Raw genomic sequence first — 8135 nt, forward strand, 5'->3', positions numbered from 1 at the left:
AATAACAACAACTCGTATCAAAATAGGGAGCCACAAAGCGTCTTGGTCATTTAGAACCACAGACGCGCGTATGGCCCATGTGCACGCGCACGTCAATCTCTCCCGCGGAGCCCCCGTATCTCTCACTCGCTCATTTATCTATAATTTTAGTTTGTTTGATCAAAGAGACACTTTACCTGCTGCTGAGCGTTTCAGACGGGGCAAGAACAGATCAAACGACTCTATCCTATATATGGCAAGACAACTTACCGTTGAGCTCTGGTCGTATGATCCGTTCGAGTCCCGTCCTCTGGCCCGGCAGCTGGAAGAGTCCCTAATTCCTCCTGGTCGTGACGCCAATTATGTCGGAGATTAATCGAGATTTAAAACACTTAGGCTAATTCAAGAGAGAGAGAGTAAAATAAAACGAGGGTCCGGAGCAAGAATTGACAAAAGACTTTATCGTGCAGAAAAACAACAACGATAACAGCCGAGTAGGGTCTTAAGAGTCACTGCCGTTCACAAACTGCGGCGTCTTTTTATACACACAAACAGAGCAGCTTCTCCTTGAGGTGTCTGCCTCCATTCAGTCATAAATCCACTTTAACCTGAATGGTCAGAAAATAGACAACAAATGGTCTGCAAAGATAGCCCTGCTCCTTTTAGGGGGGGTCCATCTGTTCTAAACCCAGACACCTAGGCACCGTGTGTTTCCACTATTAGATATAAAAGACCTCATAATAATCACAGTTTATCATAGAATATAATCATTAATTTCTACCCACAACGCTCGATCAAAGGCCCGGCCCGAGTATAGTGGTGGGAAATATCGGCCCGGGCCGGGTCGGGCTCGGGCTCGGGCTCGGGCAGAGAAATCTAAACACTGACTGGAACTACTTAGCAGGTGTCTGTAGGGCTATATCAGGAGTTAATGCACGCACTGCAGCCAATCAGAATCAGAGTATTCCCTCAGACCATGGTCTAAACAATATTATTCACGAGTTATAAACAACCCCTACACATCAATATTAATGACAACCCTGTGGAAATTGCCATAAGTGAGAGATACAATTTCGCACGTTCTGCACACAGTTGGGTGACTCGTTTATTTAGTAAGAGAGAAACAGGAAATCAAAACGTGCTAAAGGTAAACAAATCCCGCATGGGCTCTGACGTCATGAGACGCTCGTAATCCTTAAAAGGGAAAGCGATCCCTGAACCACCAAGATAGTAAACGACATGCCTAACACAATTGAAAGAACAACACATAACAAATACTTTAGGTGAATTATGTTACACTCACTACAACCCATTAAATACGGTATGATTTCTAGATGTCATGGCAACGTCCGCTCGCGACACTGGACTTGCGATCGAGGCATCGACGCGGACGTTCATTCACATAGCCAAAAACAAGAGAATATATGGCTAGATAAAATAAACATCAAGACATACAATTCTAAAAAGAACAGATGAAGGTCCTCACCAATCCTCGAGCCTGTCCCTCAGCACTGGAGCTCCACAAGGCTGTGTATTGAGTCCCCTGCTGTACTCCGTATACACATATGACTGCACCAACACCCATCCTTCAAATACTGTGATCAAATTTGCAGATGACACCACTGTGGTAGGACAAATCACCCATGAAAATTAAAGTGCCTACAGAGACGAAGTTGACAGACTGACAGAATGGTGTCAAAAAACAACCTGACCCTGAATGTCAGAAAGACAAAAGAAATCATAGTCGACTTCAGGCGGCAAAAGGCGAACCCTCAACCCCTCATCATCAATGGTGAGGAAGTAGAGAGGACCTCCTGCTTTAAGTTCCTGGGGGTTATGCTCTCAGAGGACCTGAAATGGGTGATGAACACAACTGCCACAGTAAGGAAAGCACAACAGCGGCTCTACTTCTTGAGATATTGAGGAAAAACAACCTGTCTCCCGAGCTGCTTGAGACTTTTTACCACTGCTGCATTGAAAGTGTGATCACTTACTGTATCACTGCATGGTACGTCAACTGCACAGAAAAGGACAGGAAATCCCTCAGTCGGGTCATAAGGTCTGCTGAGAGAATAGTTGGACTTCCACTGCCTCCCCTGGATGACATCTTTAGGACGCGCTGCCTCCGCCGAGCATGTGGCATTTTAAAGGATGAGACTCACCCCGCAAACCATCTCTTCACCCTGCTACCCTCTGGCAGGCGCTACCGGGCCACTACAGCCCGCACCTCCAGACTGCAGAACAGTTTCATCCCCAGGGCCATCACAGAACTTAATAATCACACTACACTCCTACCCTCCACCCAGCACAACTGCACTTTGTTAGTGGTTGCACAAACAAATTTCGTTGTGTATCCAATGCACAATGACAAATAAAGTCTATTCTATTCTATTCTATTCTATGAAGCCGCTACCCTTTTTTCCTTCGCGGTTTGCCTACAGAGCAGCGGCACCTGCATTTAATATATCTGTGTATTGTCACAATTTCTCAGTATCAAAGGTGAAAGTAGAAACGGGTGGCCAAAAGCTGTCGTATTGTTAGTTATCACAGACAATTTTAAATAGAAACGGGTGGCCAAAAGCTGTCATTTGTTAGTTATCACAGACAATTTTCAACAATGAATGATCTGTACGGCGCTCCATAAGGGACATTAGGGAGAACGCTACCGGACAGACCTTAGTTTGGAAGTCATGCTTAGTGACACGAGAAATAGCCTACTTCCAAATATACAATTTAGAAAATAGGCCTACGTGTCCCTGATCACGTTTCAATAGATTAAATAACGCGACAGTGTCAGGTATTTTCGTGAGACCATACCCGTACTTCCATGAGTTACTTAAAGGAAGTATACTATCCGCACTGTCTACTACGTTCATTTTTCAGATGTGAGTGCTCCTCCCCCGCAATAAACATCCCGCTTTGAACGGTGAACTCTTTACGCCTAGCAGCTATAAAAAGCTATAAAAACTATAAAAACTACAAAATGACTATTAATGTGGAAAATGCGCGGACTTTGGCTCAGCCTGGCTCCGCCCTCTTCCGCTACGTAGCTAAGATGGCTGCCATTGAGTACGGGGAGTGTCCTTCGATCCACACTTCACGAGTAGCCCGTTTTCAGTACGGCATCCGGGTCCTTGAAGTATACTTCTTTTCGCCGGATCTGAATTGGAACGTACTGCGTACTCAAATTTTGGCTAGTAAGTACGGACAGTACGGGTATTGGAACACGGCACTGTACTTACGTGACACAAACCAGCACCGCAAACGTTCTCTCCCGCTTGAGATGACGTCTTTCTTTATAGGTTCATGGGTCTGATTCGCCGATTTCCCATGCTGATATCCCCGGAGATTCTCGGGCATCTTCGACAATTTGGCTATAGATTGTCTCATTACACGCTAAATAATATAATTATAGCCTAATTATATATATAGCCTATAATATATATAGGCAATATATATAATTAGGCAATATATATATATATACATATAGCATTTGTGGTTTTGGCATAACATAACTAGGGTGCACTGTACTATCTGCGCACAACCCTTTCTGAAGCCTCTCATCTCTCGCTTCTCTCTCTCTCTCTGTCCTCCCTCTCTCTCTTTCTCTCTCTCCTCGTAGCGTTTTGTGGAGCACGTTCATTGTCTGACAACACTCCCATTCAGAAAGCATTGGTTTACATTTCGTTCTGTGTAGCACGCAAAAAGTCGGACTATCGTACTCTGGAACACGCTTCAATAGATTAATGTTCGTGCGCATGAGCACGCAATCGCGTGATACCGGGTTGCGCAACTGCAATCGCAACAAAAACCTAAAAACAACAGCAACTTTCATCACAACTTTTTGGAAAAGCTCACGCAACATCAGGCATTTTAGGCGGCAACAATCTCAAATCTCATAATTACAACACATACACACTCACAGATATGCAGTCACACACGTACATATAAAGACAGTCACACACACATTTACATAATTAACACACACGTGGCACATATTAACACACACACACACACACACATACATATACACATGCACAAAAACACAGACAGACACAAACACACATAAACACATTAACGCATACACACACATAAACAGTTTTTCACATTAACACGCACAGGCGGCACATATTAACACACACACACACACATACACACATACATATTCCCACATACACATGCACACAAATATTTACACGCACACAAAAACACGGACGGACACAAACACGCATACACACATATTAACACAACCCAGTCGCCAAGAAAAACGTTGACGGTGTACGTTTCCATGAACACTGGATACGTAACATTTCAACGTAAAATAGCGTGTTATACCTACAGTATCCACGCGTGCCGCTGTGGAGGCGGGTTTCGGGGTTTGGGTTTCACGGGTTTCGCGGCAAATTGTGGACACGATTGTATGGAGGCAGATTTGTGTCTTTATTATGCAATCAAAAATAATAGGTTTGAGAGCAAAACTTTCCACACTGCAATCAAAAAATTGATTTGAGAGCAAAACTATCGACACTGCAATCAAAAATTTTTTATTGCACGATAAATTAATGTGATAAAAAAAATATTGATAGGAATCCAAAAGTTTTGTTTGCAAACCCAAAAGTTTTGTTTGCAAATCCAAAAGTTTTGTTTGCGAATCCAAAAGTTTTGTTTGCGAATCCAAAAGCTTTGTTTGCGAATCCTAAAGTTTTGCTTGCAAATCCAAAAGCTTTGCTTGCTGTTGAGCTGAATCTCGTGGACGGGACCTACGCCGAAAGATGTAAGACACGTCTCTATTGGTCAGTCTCGATCGGAGTGACAACTTGGCAACATCCACAGTTAGTAACGAGAGAGGGAGTTCAATTCATGTAGGCTACGCCGTCTAGGCTTCGCCTTATGGGCTAGTCCCGTGCGCGCGCTTGCGCGCCCTGAAAATTCCGTAGGCCTCCCTGTCAGCCGACAAGGAGACCATGGCAGAGGAGAGCAGGGCGATGTTGTTTGACCGCCGCGGATTGAGAGGCACAAACGAACACCCTGTCCGTCAGGCCGACAATCTGCTTCTGGAGGCGGTCGGGGGCAGCGGCTTTTCGGATGTGAACACTGGATTACGTCGCATTTCAACATAAAATAGCGTGTTATACACACACACACACGCACACACACGCACACACAGACACACACACACACGCACACACACACACACACACACACACACACACACACACACACACACACACATACGCACACGGTGCATTTCGCTGCTAAAACAACAACAAAAAATATTCCCTCAAATATTATTACTTTCAAAACATTGTCCAAAATGGCCAATAATATCATTTTTATTTGGGATGCTTCTAGAACATTTTGGGTGGATTTTGAACGGTATGTGGGCAGCACTTTTTTTGCAGGACCTGGCAACCCTGCGTTGTTGCCCGAGGTGCTGAAATACTCCGGAACAGATCTGGATCCACCATCCCCCCCCCCCCCTAAATAAATACTATGGCAGAATAAAGAATAAATTCATGCATTATCATTAAACTTGACATTTGTTTTTACAGTAGAGTGTTGGAGGGATGACGTATGTTGGCCAACGCGGAAGTTAGCGTCGCCCTGGGTTCCCTTGACAACAAAGCCAACGGGTTTTTCCATTGGATTTTGGATTATTGCAGAAAAATTAGCATATTTGAAGCACCTCCTCAAAAACTGAAAATAAAAAAATAAATAAAAAGAACCGTGCTCCAAAGAACGAAATTTAAACCAATGCATTCTGAATGGGAGTGTTTCTCCAATTTTTCCATGCTACACAGAACGAAATGTAAACCCATGCAAAATAAAGACTTCATGGTCATAATAATTTAAATATCATTAATCTCCTGAGTGTGTTGGGTGGTATTCTATTTTTTTCAACGGGCTGCATCCAGTCACTTGACCATCATGGTTGCTATGGTGGTTGCTATCGACCGCCCCCTCTAATCCCTTACATGGCTCTAAAAACCACACGGCAATGGAGCTGCCGTCAATTGTGTTGTTTTGTCGTAAACTGGGGTCCGACGGTTAAAAAAATAGAAAGATATTCCGAGGTATCCTTAAAAAGCAGCTTGGATGTTTTATTTTCTGCAGTTTAGACTTCTTCTATAACCTATTTTTGAAAGCAAAACAGCAAGTCCATTGATTTAACGAGGCAGGGTTATTTGAAACAATTTATTGAATAAATAGTTGTGAGAGGGTCATTCCTTCTCCTGAGTTTGCTTCCTATTATGTCTAGTGTTACACCCCTACTGTCCAAAAGCATCCCCCCCCCCCTCCCCATATGGATTTGGAGAGTTGTTGCCACGTCCCAGTGGTGGAAGTATCATATAATATGAAAGAGGGCATTCAATTATACTAAAATGATCAATTAGGAGGCCGAAGCCCTAAGGAAGTGATGCAATAGGTGACTGAGTCGAGAACATTAAAGTAACTGTACCTTGGGGTCTCTTATATACTCAAAGGGGGTTTCAAAGGACGCATACGCTTCAACCTGTGGCTCCAGCCCCTATAGGAAATGACTCAAGCAAGTGCTCCATCTCGTTGCACCTCACCCAGCGGCTCGCTTGCAAGATTTTGGCCTGAAGTTTCTTCCCAGACCTACACCCTAACAGTCCAACATGCATATCTGAGAATCAGGCCTCTCTTCAATAATGACAAAAGTTCTTCCCAGACCTACACCGTAGCCATCCAACCTGCATATCTGAGAATCAGGGCCTCTCTTTAATAATGACAAAAAGTTATGAGAGAAATACACATTAACTTTGTCTCATAAGCGGCGTGGTGCCGTCTCCTTTTGACCCTTTTGACCCCAGACTTCTGGGGGAATAGCTGAATCAATTCATTAGTCAATCAGAAGCATGTAAATATCTTGCCGGTGGCATAAGAGGGCGAGATCTGATGGCTTTTTGTCAAGGGAACCCAGGGCGACGCTCACTTCCGGGTTGGCCAACATACGTCATCCATCCACCACTCTATACTGTAATAGCACATTGAAGTTGAATGATAATGAATGAATTTATTCTTTATTCTGCCTTAGTATTTATTTGGCAGCGATATGCATTGTGGTGTGTGTGTGTGTGTATAACACGCTATTTTATGTTGAAATGCGACGGTAATCCAGTGTTCACGAAAACGTACACTGTCAACGTATGCTTTGGCGACGGGGTTGGCTCTCAGATATACGTGTTTCTAACAAGATGATATCATTAAAAGTTACATAAAGTAACGGTTTAATAACAGAAACGCAGGATACACGTGAGCTGCTACGTTTGCAGCGTCCCTAACAACCTGACGTCGTTGAAACATGCGATCGAGCCGATAAAATCTTCCTAATAACTATAAAACTAAAGATCAGACACAATCACTGACTGAAGATTATGCAAGTAAAAGTATATTCTTGCTAGAAATGTTATTAGAAAACACGTTTAACGTGAATCGGTCCTAAAATATTGCATTTCCCATTCAGATAATAAAGTTTAATAAAGATCATACACATTCACTGACTGAAGATTATGTAAGGAAAATGTACATTTCTTGCTAGAAATGTCATTAGCAACGCGTTTAATGGTGTATCTGTCCTAAAATGTTGCATTTCCCATTCAGATAATAAAGATTAATATAGGCTACGTATCAATTTCACCAAATGCTAGGAGAACGTATGGCCCCCTGTTGGTGCTATTCCCCCATTCATTTCGAATGGAGAAGAAAACGTTTTCGGGTCACGCTTTGCTCCAAGGCAGAGGGGAATGTAAAATGGAAAATATTTATTGTGGCGACCACGGGTGTGGACGCCGTGTTCCGGAGCCGCGGGGGATTCTGGGAATTGGGGTTGTCAGTTGACAAAAGGGGCTTTTGTTAACTTGTTTTGTTGTTAGGATTAAATGGGGTTAATGGGTTCGGGATGTTATGTGGTTGTGTGTTGTTCTATTAATATGTTCATTGTTCGTGTGTTCATTGTTGTCGACACCGTCACCGAGAGTGACGTGACCATCGTTTCGGGCAGCTGTTCCGTGTTGAAGTCTCGTTCAATAAAAACCAACTCTCGTTGTCGAGCGTTCAATAAAAACCAACTCTCGTTGCGAGCGTTCCCCCCCCTCAACAAACGTGTCGTCGCCCCCCCCCCCCCCCCCCTC

The sequence above is a fragment of the Gadus chalcogrammus genome, chromosome 4, assembly GCF_026213295.1.
Source record: "Gadus chalcogrammus isolate NIFS_2021 chromosome 4, NIFS_Gcha_1.0, whole genome shotgun sequence".
In the NCBI taxonomy this organism is placed as follows: Eukaryota; Metazoa; Chordata; class Actinopteri; order Gadiformes; family Gadidae; genus Gadus; species Gadus chalcogrammus.